The sequence below is a fragment of the Diuraphis noxia genome, unplaced genomic scaffold (assembly GCF_037042655.1).
Source record: "Diuraphis noxia isolate RWA-SAM2 unplaced genomic scaffold, SU_Dnox_SAM2 contig0004, whole genome shotgun sequence".
NCBI classification, from domain to species: Eukaryota; Metazoa; Arthropoda; class Insecta; order Hemiptera; family Aphididae; genus Diuraphis; species Diuraphis noxia.
The window spans coordinates 25,707,936-25,733,300 of record NW_028301714.1 but is presented as its reverse complement, the minus strand read 5'-3'; the positions used below and the strand labels follow the sequence as shown (position 1 = coordinate 25,733,300).

General features: G+C 27.2%; 1 pseudogene; it reads left to right on the top strand.

The window, feature by feature from the left end:
• The first annotated feature begins 538 nt into the window (after positions 1–538).
• LOC149055887 (uncharacterized) lies at positions 539–21,602 on the top strand (annotated as a pseudogene).
• Positions 21,603–25,365: the final 3,763 nt, after the last annotated feature.

The following is a 25,365-nucleotide window of genomic DNA, read 5'->3' as shown; positions in this document are numbered from 1 at the left end:
TGATACTGTCTTTATTGAGTCTCTCACTTTTTTCCATCTTTCATCAATTGACCCTATATTATCAAAACGAATGGTTCTCAACTGTTCATTTAGTCTGTTTTTAAAACACCAACTCTTTTCTTTGGCCTCTAATTTGGATACATCATATCTATCCAGCATAGTCCCAGTAGATCAAGCGGGATTTTTAAGTTTTACTTAAATTGTTCCTTTAACAAGAAAGTGATCGGAGTCACTATCCTCCCCTCTTACAGTCCGAACATCTTGAATACAGTTGCTGAATTTCAAATTTATTGGTATATGATCAATTTGGTTTATATAATTTCCGTCAGCTGAGCTCCAAGTTCCTTTTAGAATAAATAATGTACGACAACTATACCAGAAGATAAACACAGCAAGAGGAGAACATAAGAAACGAGAGAGGTTTCTAAGAGAAGACGATGGGACGCTAGTGACTGAATAAGGGAAGCTTCTAGAGAAGTGGACTGGATATTTTGAGAAACTTCTTAACTGTGATGACTCAGTTGAAGAATTTCCAAGAATGAATATAACAACTAATGATAGCGTCTGCCAAACATCCTCTAAACAAGAAGTTGCTTTACAAGTCAAAAGGTTAAAAAAAAACCATAAATCCCCAGGAGAAAATGGTATTCAAGCAGAAATTCTGAAGAGGGTAAATTAAGAAATGATATCTAGAATTCACGAGATAATAGAATTAACTTGAGAAAACGAGAGACTCCCGAAAGCTGGAACATTTCGTTAATATTATGTTAAATACATTAGAAGAATGACCCTCGAGACTGCAAATTACGGAGGTATAGCTCTAATAAATGTTGCCTTAAAAGATTTTGGTATATTGTATGCTTGATAGGATAAAACCTATAACAGAAGGTGTTTTGGGAGATTATCAGGGAAGTTTTAGACCTAACAGATCTACAACTAATTACATTTTTTGTTTTCGCCAAATTACAGAAAAGTCATGGGAATATAACAAAGAGCTATGTATTCTATTTATCGATTTTGAGAAAGCGTATGATTTAATCCATGAACCAACTTTAATCAAAATATTAAAAGAATTTAATTTCCCAATAAAGCTAGTAAACTTGATTAAAGCTAGCCTTGAAAACACTGATAAAAATTAAAATTTCGAATACAGTATCAGAGACAGTAAGAGTATCTACGGGCTTAAAACAAGGAGACGCTCTGTCTCTCGTCCTCCTTAATTTAGTGTTAGAAAAAATTGTCAGAGAATTAAATATTATTGATGAGGTTACGATGGGTAACACGACAATAGGATTACTAGCATACGCCGATGACTTAGCCATATTGAGAAATAATTTAGATATTGTGAAACAGCATTGCAGTAAACTAATAAATGTAGCAGGGAAGTGTGGTCTAAAGATCAATGATAAAAAAATGGAGTATGTCATAATTGGAAGAAGAAGTAAAGAATATCGACAAGGAGAGGTTATAGAAATCGAACACCATAATTTTAAGAGAGTGTCACATTTTAAATACCTAGGGGCTAGGATCCATAATAACATAAGGTGATGAACACTTAGTGACCTTTAGATGGAGGTGGATACTAGGATTCAAATGGAAAATAGGTGTTATTTTGGCTTAGGAATTATTTTTGGCTCAAAAATCCTATCGACAAAATTAAAAAATACAATTGTACATGACCCTGATAATACCAGTAGTTTTATATGGCTCTAAGACGTGGACTCTGAGAAAGGTAGAGAAAATAAGACTTGAAGTGTTTGAACGGAAAATTCTAAGAAAAATCTATGGACTTGTATCGATTCTGACATTGGAGAATAGAGGATACGTCACAATGATGAACTTAAGAAATTGTTTCAAAAACCAGATATTATAGCAGGAATGAGCTGGGCGGGGCGTGCTTAGAGAAAAGAGGGTTCTTTTATTAAGGTGGTTATTAAAGAAAATCCTATTGGGAAAAGACCGTTAGATAGACCGCGTTTACGATAGGCGGATTGTATCAAAAAGGATGTTAAATCAGTAGAACCAAATATACAGCGGAGAGAAGTTGCGGTGAATAGGTAAAGATGGCGGCAAATTTGTTTGAAGGGATGGTCTTGAAGGCCGTAACTCACAAGAAGAAAAAGAAGAAGATAGATAATTTTATACGAAACACGATTCTGATGGAAATTGTATATAATAATTAATTATGATATATTACGGAATATTATTAGGCAATTTATTTTTCCGATGCTTTGTAACTTATGATTAAAAGTTTCAAGCATTAAGTTCAATATTTTTTGAATTACAACACAGTACAATTAATACTGTTAAAGGAAATTTTTTTTATATCATATTTTAAACTTTAAATATCCAAATAAAAATTGAGCCATTTTAATTTTGCTATTTTCAAATTTATGTAAGAATTACTTTTGAGGAAACTTGTACGAAGTATTTATTTCTTTAGACATTAAAATTAAAAACTATATAAACCTTTAACTATGTACATAATATAATAGGCCAGTTTTCACGATTGTTAAGATTTTCATATATTTTTAATCATTTCATTGTACTTAAAAAATAATATAATTTCAATTGATTTTCTTTGAAGGAAAATTTTTGGAAATATTAGATTATTATTAAATGAATATTTTCTACACTATGATTCGATATGAATATTCAACTGAAAAGTTATAATTATAATAATTATAATAATTATAATAGTTAATAACAATAAACATTTTGAAACTCTACAAATAATATGTAAAAAAAATTATGCTTACCTATTTCACCAATGTCAATTTATTCTTACAATAGTATTTTCTTCTATTTTTTAATTTTCTATCAGCTACAGTGTTTTTATTTTTAACATTGTTGTTCTTATCCACTGAACTCATGAAATTGATTGGATTTATCCAAATTAAATTTTCTTAATGCCATAATATAATAATATTATTATAAAATATTATATTCTGACTACCAATTTCTTATTAATATATTTTGAACGATTTGTATTTTACATAGGCACTGCAAGATTAAATTTGTTTTTTTTTATATATTCTTAATAACAACATAAATGGTCAATATAAACTATGACTAAACACTAACATTTTGTTTATTTCATATAAAATTATAAATTTTATAATATTTCTTTCTTATATTATTATTATTGTTTATTATCAATTTTATAATGTTTGTATTTATTAAGTGTAAGTTAAATTTAATTACGATGAAATTATCACTGTAATTGAAAGATAATAAAATAATTAGTGAAAAGAAACGTTTTTAGTCATGTACATCCTAAAATATTAATTTTATAATAACTCTTTAGATTTAACGTTATTTTTAGTTCGTCGTTGTCATAAAATCAGATTTTTTTTAATCACATGTTCAGATTTCTTTAATATTGATACATTCGTTTTATGTCAAAAAGAAAAAGTAATTGGTTAAAAAATGCATTCTCTAAATATCGGTGGCACACTAATAGTCTTTTTTTATGATCAAAAAAAATATATGAAAATTAGTACTTGAACTCATGTACAAAACATCAGCTAAAATATGGAACATAATATTTTAAAATTTCACAAAATAAAAATTGAACATCATAACATTCATAACAAATTCTTTATCAACCGTATAAGCTTATAAAAATATACTTTATAATTAAATAAAAGATAAAAAATATTTACATTGATAAAATATTATGATAAGCTGTGCAAAAAATATTATATTGGTTTGGTTTTTTTTAAATAGTAAGAAACAAATTTCATTTATCCATATATTTTCGATTAGTGAATTATCACATAGTTATCTCTCGATATAGTCTCACACATTGGACATTTATATAATCGAATAAAAGCGCCACAATGTACTATACCATCGCTATAGCTTTGAAATTAGGTCAAATACAATGAAACACAAAGTGCTGTAGATTAAATGAATTGGAACGACAGGCACTAGATTAAAAACCAAAAAAAAAATTTAAAAATTACCCACATAAATTGGCTTTATTTAGATACTCAATTATGGTTAATGAAAATATTTTCAGGACAGTTATTGACTTTGTGCGCGGGGTCCTTCGTTTTTACAGCTTTTCTTCAAACGCTTACGCTTACGCTAACTTATGACGTGAAGTTGACATGTTTCTTGCAGAGTCAATAACTTTATAATAAAATATATAGTTTATTTTATATTACATTCTTATAACACTGGGGACTGAGGAAAATTTGATTTAAATTCAAATACTATATTGTTCAGTCGAAGTATCTAGGCATACTATAACTAGACTAGTTGAAATAGTTATAATATCAGTCCTGTTAATTCACGGAAAATCATAATCTAACATAGATCTGGTTAATTTTTGGGCGTACAATGGCTATTTAAGATTTTAAATAGCTCTATCGGCCGGAAAAACTTGTCCTATAGTAGTGTTATTTAATCATTATGGACTAGCGACTGATTCAAGTGACCATTCATTAATTTGTTTTCAAAAAAAGTCGATTGTTTGTATTAGTTTATAATATGTGTAAAAACAAAAAATTATAATTTAGTTTCTAACTAATTATATATAATATATATATATAGTATTGTTATTATTTTCATTTCATGTACTTACTAATTACTATAATTGAATGAAATATATTTTTACATCAGGTATTTATATTATAAACGATTGGTCGAGAACCACTGGTTGAATATCACAGTCTTATAGTATATTATTAAATTAAATTCAGAATCAAAAACCTTTAACCAATCATATTATACAGAAATCGTGATTTTATTGATTCACTTTGTTACACCTTATTTTAAGTTTGTAATTGAAAAATAAAATACTATACCAATCATGCATTAATGTAATAACAATATTAAAAAGGTCAATCATTTAACCTTTACAGTTAAGTAGTGATTCAAAAAATAGTTGATAGAAAAAAAAATTGAACGTTAAATCGTTAATAATGTGTAACACAGCAGATTTTACACTCGAGTTACATATAATATGGATTACCTATGTTCATTAATAAACTAAAAACCCGTATAATAGTGGCACGCAGTATACGCTAATAAAATGCAATTATCTGTCTGGAAAAAAAACAAATAATTATAATAAAAAATACTATTTACTAAAAGGAAATTAAACAACGTTATTTTACTAATTTAGAAGGTACTTTTATTGCGTAATATGTACCTAGTAAGATGGCAAATATTATATGTTACAAATACGTTTACATACAAACAGAAAAATTTTAAAGGAATTTGTATGTTACATACTTTTTTGGGCTCTTTTTTAGGCTCGTCTGTGAAGTATATAATATTATATACAGTACATAATATATTTTATTCCATTTTTCTGATATATTTCAATGTCAACATTGTGTGGATAGTGTTTTTGCAGGTCTCTGTGTTTGTGGTGAGAGTGAAATTCTGATTGGTATACCATAAGGGTTTTTATATGAATGTTTACATTACTACTATTATTATTGTCATTATTTCGTAGATACACTAGAAATCAAGAGGTTTTCCGTTCTTATCGCGTATTCCACGCGGTGTTTATTCAAAAATTAAGCTCATCCTACATGCGCAATGGCGTATTTGAGAGTTTTTAGTAATAAGTGAAGAGAAGTAGTATACAGCTGATATGAGCGTATGATAGTATTCACAAATATACTTGGCACGATTGTGGAACACATTTAAATAAGCTTAGATAAATCATGCGAAAATATATATTTTTATTATTCGTCAAGTTGTATCGGGTAAACTACTAAAGAAATAAAATAAAAATGCAAAAATGGATTTTAAAAATAATGCTGTTCCACCGTTTTAGTCCATCTGACGACTTAAAAATGTTTAATATTCAATCCGGAGCACAACAACCACACAACTTCCATGCAAACGACGCGTGTTCCATTCCAAATTTCCATTCGTGAATGTTATTTAATTTATATTATTAATAATAATGCGAACTGTTGAAGCGCAAAAACAATACACAAAATTAATTTGTTATGTACTTTTTGCAATTTTTTTTTATTTCATAAAAAAAATACCCAAATACGAAAGGTAATATTGGTAAAAAAAATGTTTGCGAAATTCAATTAGTATAAATCGTAGGTTTTTAAAGTGAATTCACGATGATTAAATTATAATTTTTCAATGTATTCCTCTGTATAGCATGTAAATTTTATAACAATATTATAAGCTTTGCACGTCCGTAACAATAATGCGATACAAGATCGAAAATTAATAATATATTTAACAATATATTAATTCAAAACGAGAATCGTCATGGGACAAAACCTTAAATGACAGAGAAATCATTATTCTATATGGACATTTATACATTTTAATATAGTTTGAATGTTTTTGAACTAGATAAGTCATGATAAAAATATGTTTTTGATAGATTTTTCATGAGGTTATCTTTGTCGGGGTTACTTATTGACGAAAACTTAATGACATATGATTCATAAATTTTTCTTGTCGAGGAAAAATATTGAGTAGCGTGCTATGGTTCACTTTTTTTTTTAACTTTTAACAACATAATATAACAATTATCGCTCACGCATCCAAGTTATTTTGTTTTTAATTTGAGAATATAGTATGTAAATCTGCTATGCCACAACTCACAAGTTCCCATCTGAATTTTGTTTGATAGGTAACTTCAAAAACTAAAGACTAAGTAACGATTCCGTTTCGTATTTACTGACACGAGAATCAATGTACTTACTGGTGAAAGTTTTTCTGAAGGAATATTAATATGCTTAAGTATTACGAAAAATTATTAACAATTTATTCTGCATTAATCTATGGAACACTGGAATAGAGAATGACACACAACCACGGAAAATAAGTTAAGTCAAATCAAAATCTCTGTTGAAATCTGCTCAAACATAATAAACATACTATATCTAAATAGAAAAATAACAGATAATTCTTAATTGACTAAGAATTTTCCACACTAAACCCTCACACCTTATTCAAAGACAGATTCATACTTATATCCGACATGCACCACAAAAAATTTCATCAGTCTTATAAAGACCAAAGTTCAAAGAAATCAGAAATTAACTAATTTTAATTTTTTGTTTCATTGATCTATAAACTTCATTAATTGAGGTTATCGACGTAAAAAGTGCTTACATTTTTTTAATGTATACATAATTAGCTTAAATAATGTACCTATAAAAAATGTACTTCTTTGTTGTTTAATATACGATTATAATATTATTTTTTGATGTCACTTTAAAACAAATGACCATAGATACATGAAATTTTCACTAAATGTTTATATAAGTATATTCTATGCACCATGCAATTTTCAAAAATGTTTGATTTAAGTTGAACTATTCATAGGCATTTGCAATTTTCGATAATTATTAGTTTTTTTAAATTTAATATCGATAAAAATTTATTTGTTAGGTAGAAAAGCTTGAAAATGTAATACAAGGCTCTTGACATATTGTTACAATAGTAGTTGAAAAATAAAATAAATTCATACACACAATTCTTTTTTATAAGCATTCAAAGTTTGAATTTTGACAAAATACGTCAAAGTCACAAAATTCGCAAATTATTTTAAGCTGGAAATTCATAAAAAATTTCTTATTAAATCTAAGATTTGAAAATTTAATACAAGATTCATTACAAGTTTATCAATCTTTATTACAAAAAAAATGTCCACAGAAAATTCTAATTAAATTTCTATGAGCATTTGAAATTTAAATTTTTACAACATTGGATTTTCACTGGATTTCACATTTAGCGATTTTCTTATTTTGATGTAGCTTGGTGTAACTCTAAAACAAATGACCGCAGATACTTGAAATTTTCACTGAATGTTAACATAGGCATTTTATATATTTTATACAATATTCAAAACATTTAGATTTGTTTTGAGCTGTTTACTGACATTTAAATTTTTCAACTTTTTTTATAAATATCGATAAAAATGTATTTGTTGTGTAAAAAAGCTTGGAAATGTAATACAAGGCATCTTACACATTGTAACAATAGCAATTGAAAAATATTAAAAATACATAGGCACAATTATTTTTAATAAGCATTTAAAGTTCAAATTTTGACTAAATACTTAAAAATTACGGCAATGTTCAAATTATCTTAGATAGAAATTCATAAAAGTTTTTCTTTTTAGATCTCGGATTTGAAAATTTAATCCAAGATTCCTAAAAGAAATATATAGTCACAATTTTTTTTTGCAAGCATTTACATTTGAATTTGGACAACATATACGTAAAAATCATGAAAATTCGCAAAATATTATAAGATAGAAATTCATATAAAATTTTCTTTTTAAATCTAAGATTAGTAAGATTTGAAAATTTTTAATAATCTATAATATTATATCCTAGACAAATAAACCGTCTCCTCTCAGAATCTTTTTTCGTATACAATGATAATATCATTGGATCCAAATTTAATTCCATCCATTACAGTTACCCACTTGTAACCTACTGTACAGAGCTACATTTTTTTACTTCAATTTATTATGAATATAGTAAAGATATCCATATAATTTTACTGAATTTAATTCATGTTGAAATGATTTATAAAATTCCTAAAATCTGGAGCGTCATAGTGAGTAGCCACTATTAGTTATTAATTATTTAACTTGAAAAAAATTATTTTTTGGTTTTTGCCACATTTTTATTTTACAATCAACCTTTTTTGCGGCTCGCAGAAGAATGCGATACTAACGTATGTGGTGTTTGTTGGGTGTGGGCGTCCTTCATAAAATAACAGCCTTCATTTAGGTTTTTCTATTATACCTGTACATGATAAACTAAACCGTCTTCACTGTATGTGATTTGCGAAAAAAAAATGTAATAATCTGGATACGCCTATATAATAACGGGTAACAGCAGTACGAATTGATTGTGTATTAATGTCGATTCTCGTAAAATTGATCGTTTCTATGGTAGGTATAATATTAAAAATAAATACCTTATACCTCCTGTATACCTAGGTATCTTCTATAATATACCTGCGTAAAAGTCTCCGCCGAACGAATTTTTCCATTTTTTTTTATTTTTTTTATTTTAAATATTTTATAATATTGTTATTTATTTATTTAGGCCTTAAGGGAATTCGTGGCAACATAGGCCAATGGGTGTGTGGTGCTATTGTAAGTGCTATTGTAAGTGTTATTTTTGTGTATTTGTTTGTAGGTTTTTAATTTACTAGGGTTATAACACGTATTTATGTATGTGTGGCAAAGATATGTTGCTGAAAATCTCGGGTGGTCACTCATCTAGGAGCTAGCAACTTCGGCGGGTACTTACGCTCAGCGTGTTTCCACAGATTGAGCGCACGAACACACCTCACCAAGCCACTTTATAATATTGTGTAATCACATCGTTTTTGTATTTACGATCGCCTTAGTGATTGAGTATTGATAAATTATATTACTATTGTTGTGGTTGTTGTTGTTATCGTCGCCGTTATATTAAACTATAATACCTATTAGTATAAATACAAATAAGGAAACATCTAACTATTTATTTAATACAGTGTTATAGTCGTTATAGATATATTTTTATAATATTTTACGCACAATACTACCAAATGCCCGTTGGTGATTTTTAATTGTCTAGCTAGAAATTCAAATTAAATATTATATACACATCGTATTAATATTGTTAATCATAACCAGTGGTGACCAAGACATATTTTTCAAATGTAGCAAGGCATAGTCTTATCCACCCACAACTTCTCCCTCCCGAAAAAAACTTATCTATTATAATAGATTTTATGAAAAAAATTTTAAGTTGGTTAGGTTATCAACCTCTCTGATGACTCCTTACAAAATGATTAAATGTGTAGCGGTCGATATACAAAAATCTTCAGCCCTCATTGAAAGTTTCATTACTCCTGCTTCTATCTATCGGCTAGATAGTGACATATAGATTAGGGTTGTTTTTTCATATTCTTCTTCAAGTTCATATGACTTAAATGCTTATTATAACTGTGATAATATTACGTATTTAATCACTATCCGCAAAATTCCAATAGTTTAATATGACCAATTACTACCTGGCTATTCCGTTACGAACGAAAATGCACGATTTAGTCAAAATCGGTAAATAAGTTACCATTATGCATACATGATACACAAATTTAGCCATTATATACTACATGATTGTAGGACGCTAGTAAGCAGAGGTGAGGCAAGCTATTTTAACACAAGGAGCAAAGATTTTAGTCTAGGTACACACCCATCCAACATTTTATCAAACACACAAAAAATCAGATTATCTTGTTGCTTATTTATATTATAGTAGGACGTAGGTACATCATTACTTCTAGTATATGCCTATATGATCAACTGTAATACCCACCCGCCCAAAATTTGAAGGAGCAGCCGCTCCTCTAGACCCTCTTCACCACACCACTGTTAGTAGGTACTAGTGAACGGAACAGAGAAGAAAACATAATTCCAAGAAAAGATTAACAGCAAAACAATATTGTTATTCTTCGTGTGAACTATAATACGGACAACACGATTCACTGGAGCGCACAAAATCCGCGGGTATAGTTAGGTTAGGTAAGGACTGCAGATATTCTACGCTTAACTACTTGGCACTCGCTGAAAGGATTATAGTTTATCCTGGAAAGTTATCTGCAAATTTCTATATTTTCAGACTTGGTTTTCGTATCATCATTATCCATGCGATTGAACATGTTTATAATATTTATGTCATGCGTAACCGATAGTGGTTGATCGTTTATTGAAAGCAGTCGTATAGCCTGTACGTAATTATATTACGTTGCGTTTCATAAATAATAAAAATATAATGTAGACGAAAAAAAGACCATTGATTGACGAAAACTACACGTCTTGTGTGTGTGATTTCATTATAGGATAAATGTTTAAAAAGTTGTATGTGTGGTATTAACATACGACTCGCGCGATTGAAAATCTTAAATTTTTTATTTTAGATTGATTAAAATCTAGAATCTAGCAATATTTTGAAATCTGTGTTAGTGTACTTACTGGAGGTAAAAGTAGGTATTCTAGGACTGAAAGATGGTTAAAATCGAATTTTATAACATGGTAGTGTGTTATGCATGATATGGCTTTTCTTAACTAAATTAATTATTAATATATTTATCAACCGTTAAAATTGTAAAATGCAGGGTAATGTAAAAAAAAAAAAAAAACTTTATAAATATAATCGTGTATACTGTAATCTACATTTACAGAGTATATTCTAGTAGATGTATTTTTATGAAAAAACTATTTTTTTCTGATTAATTTAAGAGGACAAAGATTGTTCAACATTCTAGTAAAAAATAAACATAATATCATTCAAGTAGTTTATCGGCTAAAAACTTTTTATTTAAAAAAAATAATTATTTTAGGCTTTCTTAGTTTTAAAACTAAATTTGCATTATCTTTTGAAGCACTAAGCAAATAAAATTAATGCATTGTTGTTTTTTTTTAAATGACATCACTTTAACAAGGCTTTATAAAGTTATAGTTAAAAGAGAGTCTTTTTTACATTTTTAAAAGATTTATGTAATTTCATTGGGTTAATAAAATAAAGGTAAAAAAAGATTCAATAAAGTTTTTAAATTTTTCATGAATATAACAACCTAACATTCTCATATTTTAGATGTAATTGTTATTATTATGAACTGTTTAACGAGCATAATATTTTTTTGTGCCCATAAAATGTACCAAATTAAATTTTAAAACCGTTTGTCATGTTATAATAAGCAGCTAATCGAACTCTGATAGTGCTGAGCCAAAGTTGGCGATGCCCATCCGATAGCTCTATATATAAAGCAACAATACGTAATAAATAGCTTTCTCGTTCAAATAGTTTTGACACGTGCATTAATACAAAATAAATAATATACTAAAAACGTAAGTACTTGGGTTATAAATACGAACTATTATTATTACCGAAATACCCATAATAGAAAAGCCACTAGTACAATTACACATTTATACAGATCAGTTGTTCTATTTTTCACACGAAAACAAATAAAATATAAACTGGAATTCATAATAAAATTAAAATATTAAATGATCAATGATATTTTAGTATTCACATTATTGACATTGACGAATAAATAGCCATTTAATTAGACTTTTATATACGACCAATATTCGATGTAATTAAAATATAAATTATGTATTATGAAACTTCATCATGACTACAATGTCAGAGATGTATTGACAAATTTCCATCGTGTTTTTATTTTTATTATTTCTCAAAATTCGTCCCGATAAAAATATTGGAAGATATTTTAGGTTAGCACTTATCAAACTCTTCATTAGAAGTAGACTCAACTAAAAGGCAGCTGCGCTGAACTTTAATAATTAAAAGTTTTTCTTGGTCTTGTTTAATAATTATTTGTACTCTGTAGATTTATAAAAAAAATAGAATAATACAGTGCATGTAATGGTTATATGGTGGTAATAATGTTTGAAATTAAATTTATCGAACAAATTACGAGGTGAACGCCATTAAAAATAATTTTCATCGTTAAATTTAAAATCTCTCGAAGCGTATACGTGAGAGGTTTAATATTCTATGAAGTAACTCACATATTGCATTTACCCACTTTACAAAAATACTAAGAATTGGTACGCATTTAAATTCAGTTTGTATTTTATATAAATATCTGAGGTACAATATTATATAGAGTGAATCACCAAGCTTCTTCACCCACATTTTTTCTTTCAATAACGAAATTATTAAAATTTTTATTTGTGTAATTTTTAAATATATCATTAATATACCATTAATAAACCATTTTTTTTTAATTCTTGAACTTTTTTTAATGTAGATACTTAGCAGTTTTATGTTTTTTAATGAGAACGTTATTTTCGAATGTGATTTATTTACCAGATCATTTTTCTGTAAATATTGATGGACCAGAATCAAAATTAATTTGTAAGTTATTTAACATTGTGAAACTAAAGGATAATATATTTAGAATAATGAATTTAGAATATATGGGGGTATGGTGATTCAGACATTTTGGGGTTCAATATTAATTTACCGACGTTAATAATTTGTAAAAATGGTCCAAGTATACTAGATCTAACATATGTTTTTATATTTTTGTAAAACTAATTTTAGGGATTCTTAGAATAAACGTTTTAATAACTGAAAAACTACTCGTAAAAATTTTTAATTGGGTACATCAACATTTTCAGAAAAAAATCCACTAAATAATTTAAGTAAAAAAGTTAAAAAGAAGGATTTTAATTTGATAAAAAAAGTTTATATCATTAGAGGACATTCCTTAAGAAGTGGTACAAAAAACATCAAGAACTTTAAAATATTGGGTAAAGATGGTATATATTTTAATGATTCAAAAAATCAGATTTTGATACTAAACTTAAATTACTTTTAGAAAATAGCGAGCATGTTTGGTGAATCATCCTGTATTATGTGATTGTTAAAAAATCATAATATATTATTTGAAAACTATAATGTTATTCTAGAAATAGGTATAATAATGAATAAATTTTGATTTTTACATTTATTGGAATTTAAATAGTAATATTATTATTTGAAAATATTATTGAACATAATATTACAATAACTATAATTAATTCAATATAGTATTACCAAAATAATTATGTTGTTATTAATTTTTGTTTTATTCAAATTTCAGTAAGTATCTTAAAAATATGGTAACGCGTCATACATCCGAATGTCGACAAGTATTAAAATATAGACAAGTTAATGAAAAAAAAAATTTGAGTTAGGTAAGTCAACATATTGAACGTTAAATTATAAGTTAATAGTAAACAAACAATATATTTAATGTTTTAAAGTTATTACTATGGAGAAAAATATTAATTTAACTCAGACAAGAGTAATTTAATTCAATGTTTTAAATTAACACCTGAGTCACAAACAACGATTTAAAAAATTTTTGAATAATATAACCATAAATATTTTGTTAAAAATACATAACACTATATAATAGGACCCTGTCAGTTCCTTATGATTGCCTACTATAGATTAAAAAAAAAAATAAAAAATAGTAACTAGTTATTATTATTATTTTATTGTTGTCGAAATTTTTAATTGTCTTTACTGATATTTTATAGATTTACATCACATGTTTGAATAGATTAGAGTTCTTTACGAGTAAATTTTCTGGTATGAAATAAAATATATCCACAAATATTACGAAAATGTTAATTTAGACCTCAAGACTATATTATTATGTAGTTGAAACGTATTCATAAAACAATAATATATACCTATTATATTATTTTTTAACGAAAAACAAAAAAAAAAATCCACTTATAAAACATATTGTAATATTATATTTATGACATGAGCACGAGTGCACCAAACACATATAATAAACGTGCTTAAATTAACTACGTGTGCAGTTACGTGACAGAATGTAAAGCAAAAGGCACGCCAACTATAAATGGCGTGAACATTGTAGCTAACATTGATGTTCTTACTAAACATTTTGCGCTTCAGTAGTTTCCATTTTCCAAATGAAAGATTACAAATAGGTTTATTGCTCTCATTGATCAGTTTGTTTAATTTTTCACTATATTTACTATCTTAGCTAATTCTCATCACATCACAAGTATCAGCATATTAACAATTTCTGACCCAATTCGATATAATATTATGCAAATATTCTGTCCTAGTCTCCGAAAATATCTTATGCATATAACATTTTAGGCCCAGTTACACAAAACGAAAAATTAAATTAAATTAGATACCTTTAAAATCCATAAATTAATTTGACAATAAATAAATGTGTATAGAATCCATTATATAATAATAGTAATAATATTCGGATAATTTACATTATTATATACATTATATTTAATGATAAATTGCGATTTTGGTCACTTACAGCCTTCACATATTTTATTCAAATTATTAACTAAACAATAGTATTTATCATAATTCTTACTTCACAAACACAAGTTTGTTATTTCTAAGATTTTTTGTTTCTATAAAGTCTACTTTAATTCATTCCTCAAAAAAAAAAAAAAACAACAACAACAACAAAATTTAATCTAAGACGAAAACAGGGATTGGAAGGATACATTTATTTATTTATTCGCAACGAACAAATGTTTTATTTATACAAATTGAAGTATGTGCCACGAGTAAGACAAAAATCATTGTAAACTTATAATAATAATATTTATATTTATACATATATAATATATTTTTTTTTCTTTTTTAAACTAAAACGTATGGGCTGTGTAGGCTCAATGATTATAATTGCAACTAATATCAATGACAGTTAAACTCAAGTAAGAAATATTGATCAAAACAATTATGTAAAAAATTTGAGTAGCTGTAGTGAGTTAACAAAAATATATTTTGTTCTACACTGTTAATCCACATTATCAGTTCGTGGTGCATACCAGAACAATATTAGCGATGTTATTATACTAATAGTTAAAGAAGGAACATTAACGAATGCTGTGCAACGAAGGTGTGATATTAACAACTGTGTATTTTACCTGAATGTGATTCAATTAGAAAACCTGAATTCGCTTGAAGTCAGTGTTAGTAAGGATTATTTCAGAGAAGCAAAGATAACAAAATACATGATCATGTTTGGTGAGTGATCTATATGTTTAATATATATCCAGTGAATGACAAGAATTTATGCTGTAATTGAGGGGTGAAAATCCAAAACTATTGCCAAAATACTGATTTTTCAAAAGAAACGATATTCTGTTTCTTAATATTTCCAATGAAAACAAACTATTTAAAAATTGACAAATCATATTGAAGATAATGTATATACATACTTTTTCAAATTATTTAATAGTGTAGTATTTATATTTAAAATGATTCAAATATGTTCAAAATATTCTAGGGTTAAATTTTTAATTTAATTTAAATTTAAAAAACGGAAGATAAGTAATGGATGTCGCTCTGCTGTACAGTAGGTTGCAAGTGGGTTACTGTAATGGATGCAATTAAATTTGAATCCAATGATATTATATCATTGTATACGAAAAACGATTCTGAGCGAAGACGGTTTATCTGTCTAGGATATACTATAGATTATTAAAAATCTTAGATATAAAAAGGAGATTTTTTATGAATTTCTAGCTTAAAATAATTTGTGAATTTACGTGATTTTTACGTATTTTGTCAAAATTCAAACTTTGAATGCTTATAAAAAAAAATTGCGATTATGAATTTATTTTATTTTTCAATTGCTATTGTAACAATATGTTAAGAGTATTGTATTACATTTTCAAGCTAACAAAAAATTTTTTATCGATATTCGTTTAAAAAAAATTAATAATGATCGAAAATTTCAAATGCCTATGAATATTTCAACTTAAGTCGAAAATTTTTGAAAATTGCATGGTGGATAGAATATACTTATATAAACATCCGGTGAAAATGTCATGTATCTATGGTCATTTGTTTTTTAAAGTTACATCAAAAACCAAAATCGATTTTGTCGAAAAATGAGTGTGCGCAAAATTTCCCGTTTTTCCCTTAATTTTTAATTTGTTTTTCTCGATTATTTAGAAAAGTATTAAGAATTTTTCACTTTTGACCCCCCCCCCCCCCCAAAAAAAAAAAAGTATCAACTAGATTCACTTTCTGATTGAACGAGGTACTAAAGTCAAAAATCAAAGCACTTTTATTGCCCCAAGTGTGATGACAGACAAAAAAAAAAAAAAAAAAAACACATCATGATAAAATCAATACATTCATCGTTCCGCTCAGAACCTAAAATTGAATTTTAGAACTTTTGGATAAACTATTTTATTTCCCTATACTTTCAAAACGGGTAATATGGTACATTTTGGAATATCATAATAAAAGTACTGTTTAGAATAATTTAGGGAAATCGTTCGTTTTGGTAGGTATACTAATGATTGATGCCTATATTATTTTAACATAGACAATAAATACGTTTTGATGTAACACTAGAAAAAGTATGTTTTGATTGTCTAAATTTCATTTATATGTATGAAAAAGGTTCACTTTGGATTAATCAGTCATTTTAAAAATAGCGAATTAACCGGGAAATAATCCATTTTGATCTATGGAGCCAATCGATTTATCGATGTTTTTCGATAAGAATCGATATCTATATCTGACTCAATCTTATCAATTTTAGCAATAATATGTTTTGATTTTCAATTAGTGATGTAAAATGTCAAAAAGTTAATATTAAAAAAATGTCCTAGGATAAATCTATGTAATACAGGAGACAGAGAACGGTGGTAGTGATTTGGAAATTGGAATGTAAACACTGATCATGGATATATATGTAAGTATTTTAAGTACGTAGAACGGGCTGTGATCATCAACCAAAACTTCACTTATGTCGTAGGTATATTATATTACGGCTGTTTGGCTTCTGTTTCTACCCGTCTTCTCACACATATGTATATACATTATACACCTATGTATATATTAATTATGTATAACGAATTATTCCGTCGATCTTAAAACTATATTGTATAAGCAGAGTGATGTGCACGAAAAGTTAGACACTCGCGGCCGCCGCAACGATAAAACGACATCCGACCGATAAAATCAACATGACCGCGAACATCGTCCAAATTGATATATTAATTATTAGTATAATTCCTACTTTTTTTATGAGGACTTATCGGTGATGGCGTACGCACTTGTGGACTGTGGTCAAAACACCATCGCATACTATAAAATTAGTCAAATACTTTCTTTTTTTTATTCGAATACTATTTTAAATACTTTTTGAAGAAATACTTATTCTGAATAATTTTTTTATTCGTTAAAAAATACTTTTTTGCACATAAAAAATAGTTCATATTTATTACAAATCAAATTGTTTTGTTAAAAGTCGGGCACATTATAAGTTACAAGTTATAACCGATATTTTTCCTCTTTTAATAAAATATGAATGACCCACGTTAATTTCCAACCATTCCAAAACTGAGGGAGGGGAAATATATATTCTAATCATATTTGAATACTTTTTTGGATATACGCATTTACGGATATGTATTCAGATTTCAAAATAATATAATTTTATAATATTTTTTAAATGTTTTCGAATATATATTCGGAATACTTTAACACTCATTTATTCAAATAAGTATTCTGAAGTACAAAATAAAAGTATCCTTTGCAAGATTGATATGATGCAATATCTTAGTCGACAAACCGGAGTTTCTACCATCAAATATGGTTTTTGAAGTTTTTGAGAATGAAAATTAATTTTTCACAAATTATACTCCGTTCACCGATTCACTATTTCCATTTAACTTGTGAACTGTGCGGTCAAAAATACCATTACATATTGCGACGTAACGTCAAAGTCGACGAGCTGAGTTTTCCACCTCCCCAGAAAAATGGTTTCTGAAGTTTTTGAGGACGAAAACGAATTTTATTTTGTTCACCGACTCGCGAAGGCGCTATATCATTGTGTTTATAATATGATGTTATAATTTCATACAATATTTTCAAATAAAGAATTTTGATTGGGTAGAATATTGTACCTATACTATAATACGCGTATGGTCTTATAAGTAACCATTCGTGTTAAAAATATTATGTTAAGAATTCATATTTTTAGTTCTGAACTACACGATTTATGTGAATACTTTGAACACTTAAAAATGTGTTTTACATATTTTAAATTTTTGCTAATACATTTTTACATAATATATAAATCATACTATTGTGCACTAATGTATGAAAAAAGTTATGTTTAAATTCAACTAATACAAAAAATATACAGAAACATTAAATTATTATGTATATTAATTTTAATATATTACGATGTTTTAGATGAAAAAAAATAATAAAAAAACAAACAAACTATAACGCAGTAATAGACACGAATTTTATCATATTCATTATATACCTATAAGTCACAAGATTTCATGCATAGATAATAATAATGGTATGTCGGAACATATATTTGAGATATGGTTTTAAAATTGAGTACAATCTGAGAACTCAAACATGTTTAATTTTACATTTTTCATTACATTAAATTTATGTTCTTTTTTTGCACATTAAGACACATAGAATATTATAGCTGATGTCAACAAAATTAATTTTATTCACTCTTGAATCAACATTCTGGTGTGTTTATTTTACCAATCTTTAATACAATTTCTTATAGAATATGAATTTTCTAGATACACAGTTATTATGTTGACTTTCTTTTGACAAATATTTGCTGAGTGTAGTATCAACTTTTAATTTTCTAATAAAACCTTTATGTTTCATTTCAGAAAATTATCTATAGTGAAGGCACCACTAGTAGTGCCTAGTTAGTACAGCAAATTATATAATTAGGTTTTACATTTCTTATTGTGAGTGAGTTATGAGTATGTTAAGTATTATAATTTTAAAATACTCATAATTCACTTAAGATTTAAAGTTTTGTGAAAAACTAGTGAGAGAACACAGACAATGTTCAGGTAAAACTTTTAAAATTATAAATTATCAAAAATTAACTGAGAACAACAATTCCTTAGGACCATTTAGAACGATAGATGATTGTTTCATGTATGTTTGATATTTATGTAGATCAAGTTTTAGATGAGTTTTCGAGTATTACATAATAATATTATGTACCTATTATCAAAATTTTTTTCCTAATTTTGGATAAATTTTATTTTAACTGAACCATTCAATCTGTAAATCAAAAATATCAAACTATTTCTATATTTATCCTTATACTATAGATGTATCTCGGCTTTAGTGTACCTTGGTTCACCAGCAAATCGACACGAGCATCGGTATATCTAGCTTTGTGAAATAATTATGCATAGAATCATGTTCATGAATCGGATTTAGCACTTGGTATATTTTTAACGTAATTAAAACCTACTTTCTAAACATTATTTCTAATTTCTCTTAAAATTATGTCTGAGATTTTCATAACAACTAGTCTAGTAGACTATGAGCATATAAGCAACAAACATACATTTGGTTTTAAGATATAACTTCTTGAATTGAGACTACACGTAAATGTGACAATTTGGTGTATGTTTTTACTTCATCAAGAGTAACCGATAACAACTTGCAGTTACACAAAATACTAATTTATAATAACTTATACTATAACTATAATATTATAGTCTGTAACTAATGGTTACCATTTATCAACAAAAAAATAAAAATTTGGTTCGATATTCATCTTTTATGCTGACATCCAAAACCTTTTTAAAATTAGAATTTCGGAAAATCATTGCATAGGCGCCATTACATGATGATACGAATAACGAATGTACGTTGAAAATCTTAAGACGTTTCTAGCTATCATATTTTAAGCTCTACGTTCACTAGTATATCAGTCGGTATTCGGTTAATGTCGGATTATTTATATATAAAATATAAATTATAGATGATAAAATATACTCAATGGGTAAGAATGAAGATTATTTTTCACAATGTATAAATGTATACAAACATACAATTAAAATGTTTGAGAACACTGAATACTGAATAGTGGCTATTATCTAATACATGACAATTATTAGTTTTTATTATTGTGTTAATGTAAAATATGTAATTAAAAAAAAAAAAAAATTTAAAAAGTGTCAGTTATTGAATTCCTCCGAAATGGCTTGACCAAATTTCATGAAAATGTTCGAATATATTTGTTAAGTCTGACAAAAAGTTTTAGGCTAATTTAAAAAGGGAATTGATCACCCTCATGTGGTCCTCAAACCAGAATTTTGAAATTTACGGTAGGAATTTTTGTTTATAAATGGTTGTCATGGGTTTTAAAGCTATAATAATAATTATTATTGGTTAAAAATGGTTATTATTGATTATAGGCGAAATAATTAGTACAAATTAGTATTTGAAATTAATTTGAGTTTTACTAATAACTGCTAATCTACGGATTTCTTACAAGGGTGGTGAATTGTATTTACTGCTAAATGTTACAGCCAAAAGGATTTGAAAAATCACGATTCTTTAAAGGATTGTCATATTTTAAGCTCAAAGTGAACGAGGTCAGGCTAGATTTACAATAAAAATGTTTGTTTATTATTGGTTGCTATGAGTTATAGGATTTGAGAATAATATTTATTTATTATTATTATTATTTGTTTTTAATTTGAATATATTCTGTTCGTTTGTGTCATTAAAAATGTCAACAAGACGCAAGAGTACCAATTTTCGTCGTTGAACAAATGCAACTATAAACATGAGTAATAGAAGAGGGCAAAGAACAGACGAACAAATCCAGTCCGATAATACTAATTTTCGTGTGAGTGAGGCGTTATTGGGTGAATCTCGTTCATAAGAGGCACGAGCTAAGCGCAATGAACAATGAAGAGTGGAGAAAAGACAAGCGCATCGATCCGTAGTTGACACATGCCGAGCAAATGACTGACAACATCAATAAGTACATCGAATATTTATATTCAATTCATTCCTTCGTCTAGCATTAGACAGTATGTGCTCATTATTGAATATTATGCTCATTCAAAAGTAGAGATTGGTGCTATGGACAAGGAATGTCCGCAACGTAATGCACTTAAATTCAAAAATTAGCCAGTATAGGTATGTTTTAGGCGTCAGGAAAAGTAAAACTACCGGAAATTGAAACACCACCTGAACCATTAAACGGTTTACTTATCGATACGGATCTAGATTCTAACCTGTTCCTGAAGTCAATTCGAATATTCAATTCATGTTTCTAAATGACATCGTTTGGAGCAACAGAAAAAGTTAAAAATAATGCTGCAAATGGTCAACAATAATTAAATTGTTGACCATTTTTATTAACAACACTCAAAATCAAATGCTGAGTTGATCACAAAGTGAGCTCATTGTTACCAAAGCCTGCATTTTGAATTTTAAGTTCCGAGAAGAAGATGTATTACTATCACGAATCCTTATTATTACTACAGATATCCCAATTGAATTCAAACGGGTTCAATTTTCAATTAGATTGGCATTAGCAATGACACTCTATAAGTCTCAAGACCAAACGATGTCTGTTTGTTGCTTGAATTTGAGCATACTGTGTTTTTCAAACGAACAATTGTACGTGTTCTCGCGTGGGTAAACTATTCAGTTTGTTTATATTGGTTAAAGATGGAATATTTAAAACTATCGTACACTCCATTGTACTAAGAGACTAAGTACTTTTTAATTTTCATAATATGTGATAGAAATGTAATTTGAAATTTATTAGTTAAGAATTAAGATACATAGTAAAAATACAATGAATTCAAAAAAAATTAAAATTTGGTGTTTTGTTATTTTTCCCAGTGTTCCATTTCTCTTTCTGTCATATACCAATAAAACACATAAACACATAATTATAATAATTTAGTTATTTTTTATTTGACTGCCAATCATATATTCAGTAAGAAATTATTTATATGTCAAAACAACGTTTGTCAGATCAGCTATATAGTTGAAATACATATACGCATACGTAATAAAATAACTAATAAGATAATATTATGCATTCGTTTACGCTATTTCGTAAAAATTTAAAATTCAAACGCACTTAAAATTTTTTCTATAATTATGTTTCAAGTTTTCTCTATAGCTACTTGAAGGAAAACTAATAGACAACTAAGTGTTGTATTTTTAATCCTTATTTTGTATAAACACAAAAAATGTTATGATTTTTCAACTTCAAAATTACTTGGAAATTTTCGCGTTTTCGACAGATTTCGTAAAAATTTGAACTATAAACGCTTATTAAAAAACATTGTGACTTACGATTTTTAATTTTTTTAGCTACAATAAGAACAACTCATAAGTAACCTTGTATTAAAGTTTCAAGTTATTTTGGTCGTCCAACATTTTTTTACCGGCACTTCAAAAAAAAATTCTCAAAAAAGTTGAAAATTTCAGTGGCCTATAAATCACTAAAAAAAAATCAAACATTTGTGAAAATTAAACTGTATATAGTTTAGATAACACTAACATAAAAATTTTGGTGAAAATTTCAAGTATTTACAGTGATTAATTTTTGAATTACAACCATATAAAATAATCGATTTGATCGAAAACTGGTTTTGCGTAAAAATTCCCGTTTTTCTGTCATTTTTTTTTTTGTTTTTCTCGATTTTTTTGAAAACTGTTGGAAAATGTTTACTTTTGACCTCTATAATGCACCAAGGATATTCACTTTTACATCGGAAACCACCCCCAAAGTTTGAAATTGAAGCATTATTTCGACTAGTTATGCTGTACACAGACCACAAAAAAAAAACACACATCATTGTAAAATCAATACATTCATCACTTCGTTCAGAATCTAAAAGGCTACCCGCCTTATTATATTCTTATATTATTATATTCTGTTTCTTAATATTTCCAATGAAAACAAACTATTTAAAAATTGACAAATCATATTGAAGATAATGTATATACATATTTTTTCAAATTATTTAATAGTGTAGTATTTATATTTAAAATGATTCAAATATGTTCAAAATATTCTAGGGTTAAATTTTTAATTTAATTTAAATTTAAAAAACGGAAGATAAGTAATGGATGTCGCTCTGCTGTACAGTAGGTTGCAAGTGGGTTACTGTAATGGATGGAATTAAATTTGAATCCAATGATATTATATCATTGTATACGAAAAACGATTCTGAGCGAAGACGGTTTATCTGTCTAGAACATATTATAGATTATTAAAAATTTTCATGAATCGTCGAAAAATGAGTGTGCGTAAAATTTCCCGTTTTCCCTTAATTTTTAGTTTGTTTTTCTCGATTATTTATAAAAGTATTAAGAATTTTTCACTTTTGACCCCTCAAAGTACCAACTAGATTCAGTTTCTGATCGAACGAGGTACTGAAGTCAAACATCGAAGCACTTTTACTGCCCCAAAACGTGATGACAGATACAAAAAAAAAACACACACACATCATGATAAAATCAATACATTCATCGCTCCGCTCAGAATCTAAAAAACACACATCATTGTAAAATCAATACATTCATCATCACTCCGTTCCGAATCTAAAATATAATAATAATACATTTCTAAAAAATAATATTACATTTTATAATATATATTTCGTCATATTCAAAATATCCTGTATGAATTCACACTTAGCAAAAATTTCTATTACGGCAACTCCAAAACCGTATTTTATTATTAAAATTAACATTATCATAAACAACATAAAACATAAAACCATCATATACAAATATTTCACGACTACGAGTAGATTTTACTTGGGATTCCATTATGTTAAACTTATGCTATGCTTATTAATTTACTGTGAGTTGTGTCGCCAGATGAGAACTGATTAAAACTTTATTGCAACAATTGTAATCGTGATCGTCGTCATCGAAAATGCGAGGTTGGAAAGACATTTTAAGATAAGATAAGATAAATAAGAAAAATCCAATAATATCAATAATAATTTAGCATATTATAACATTATATAGGATGAACTTAATTTAATTTTGTGTTTATATGCAATTTTTCGAGCACGGCGAAATGTCCTCCCGGCGAAATGGCCACGGCGAAATGTCCCATTTCGATAGATTTCGTATGTCGGAACCTAACCTGTAGTGAGTCAACCAGTGGCGTAGTGTGGGTTTTGAGAAAGTGTAAGCAGAAAAACTAATGTACTGGAAATTTATTAGTAATTTTTTTTACAGTCAATTTTTTACCAATTAAATGTTAATTGGTAAAAAATATATACAATTCCTTATAATTTTATTTTATAACTTTTAACAATTTATGTACAATTATAATTTTATTTAAATAATGAAGACACCCTTATTTCCATTTTAAATAATGAAATAAGTGTATACAATTATAGATCTATATTCTATAACATACTAACACGAAAATAATTTATTGACAATTATCGCCTTGTCGGAAATAAAAATAATAAGTACCGAGGTAGTTTGATGTATGCAAAATCATAAGTGTTTACAAATTGTATATAAATACGAGCCCTCCCTCTACAACATTGTATGTTAGTCATGTCTATTAGCTCACGTAAGCAGTTTCAGAATATGTTATTCGACGACACAATGCGGTCAATGCGTCAATACCAAGTGTAATAGAACAAAAATAGATTTTCTAGTTTTTCCACCATCGCAACTGCCGACGACAGTGACCAAAATGGCCGTGTTCGTCAAAATTATTATCTTATATTCTAAACATATTATTTATTATTGTTAAAACTTAGTTTCTAGGTAGGATGAATACTGCAACATTCACTCCACAAAAACAAGCGTTCCGTAAGGCAGAATATCATTGCCCCAAATAAATATATTTTAAAATACGTATATATTATGACCTATTTTACTTAAGCGCCATTATCTTATAGCAATTTTTACTAAAACATTTTTATAACTGTAAGTTATAATATTGATTATTGACATAACAACTTATCATTAAAATCTTTATAACTTTCAATTTTGAATGAACGAAATAGTC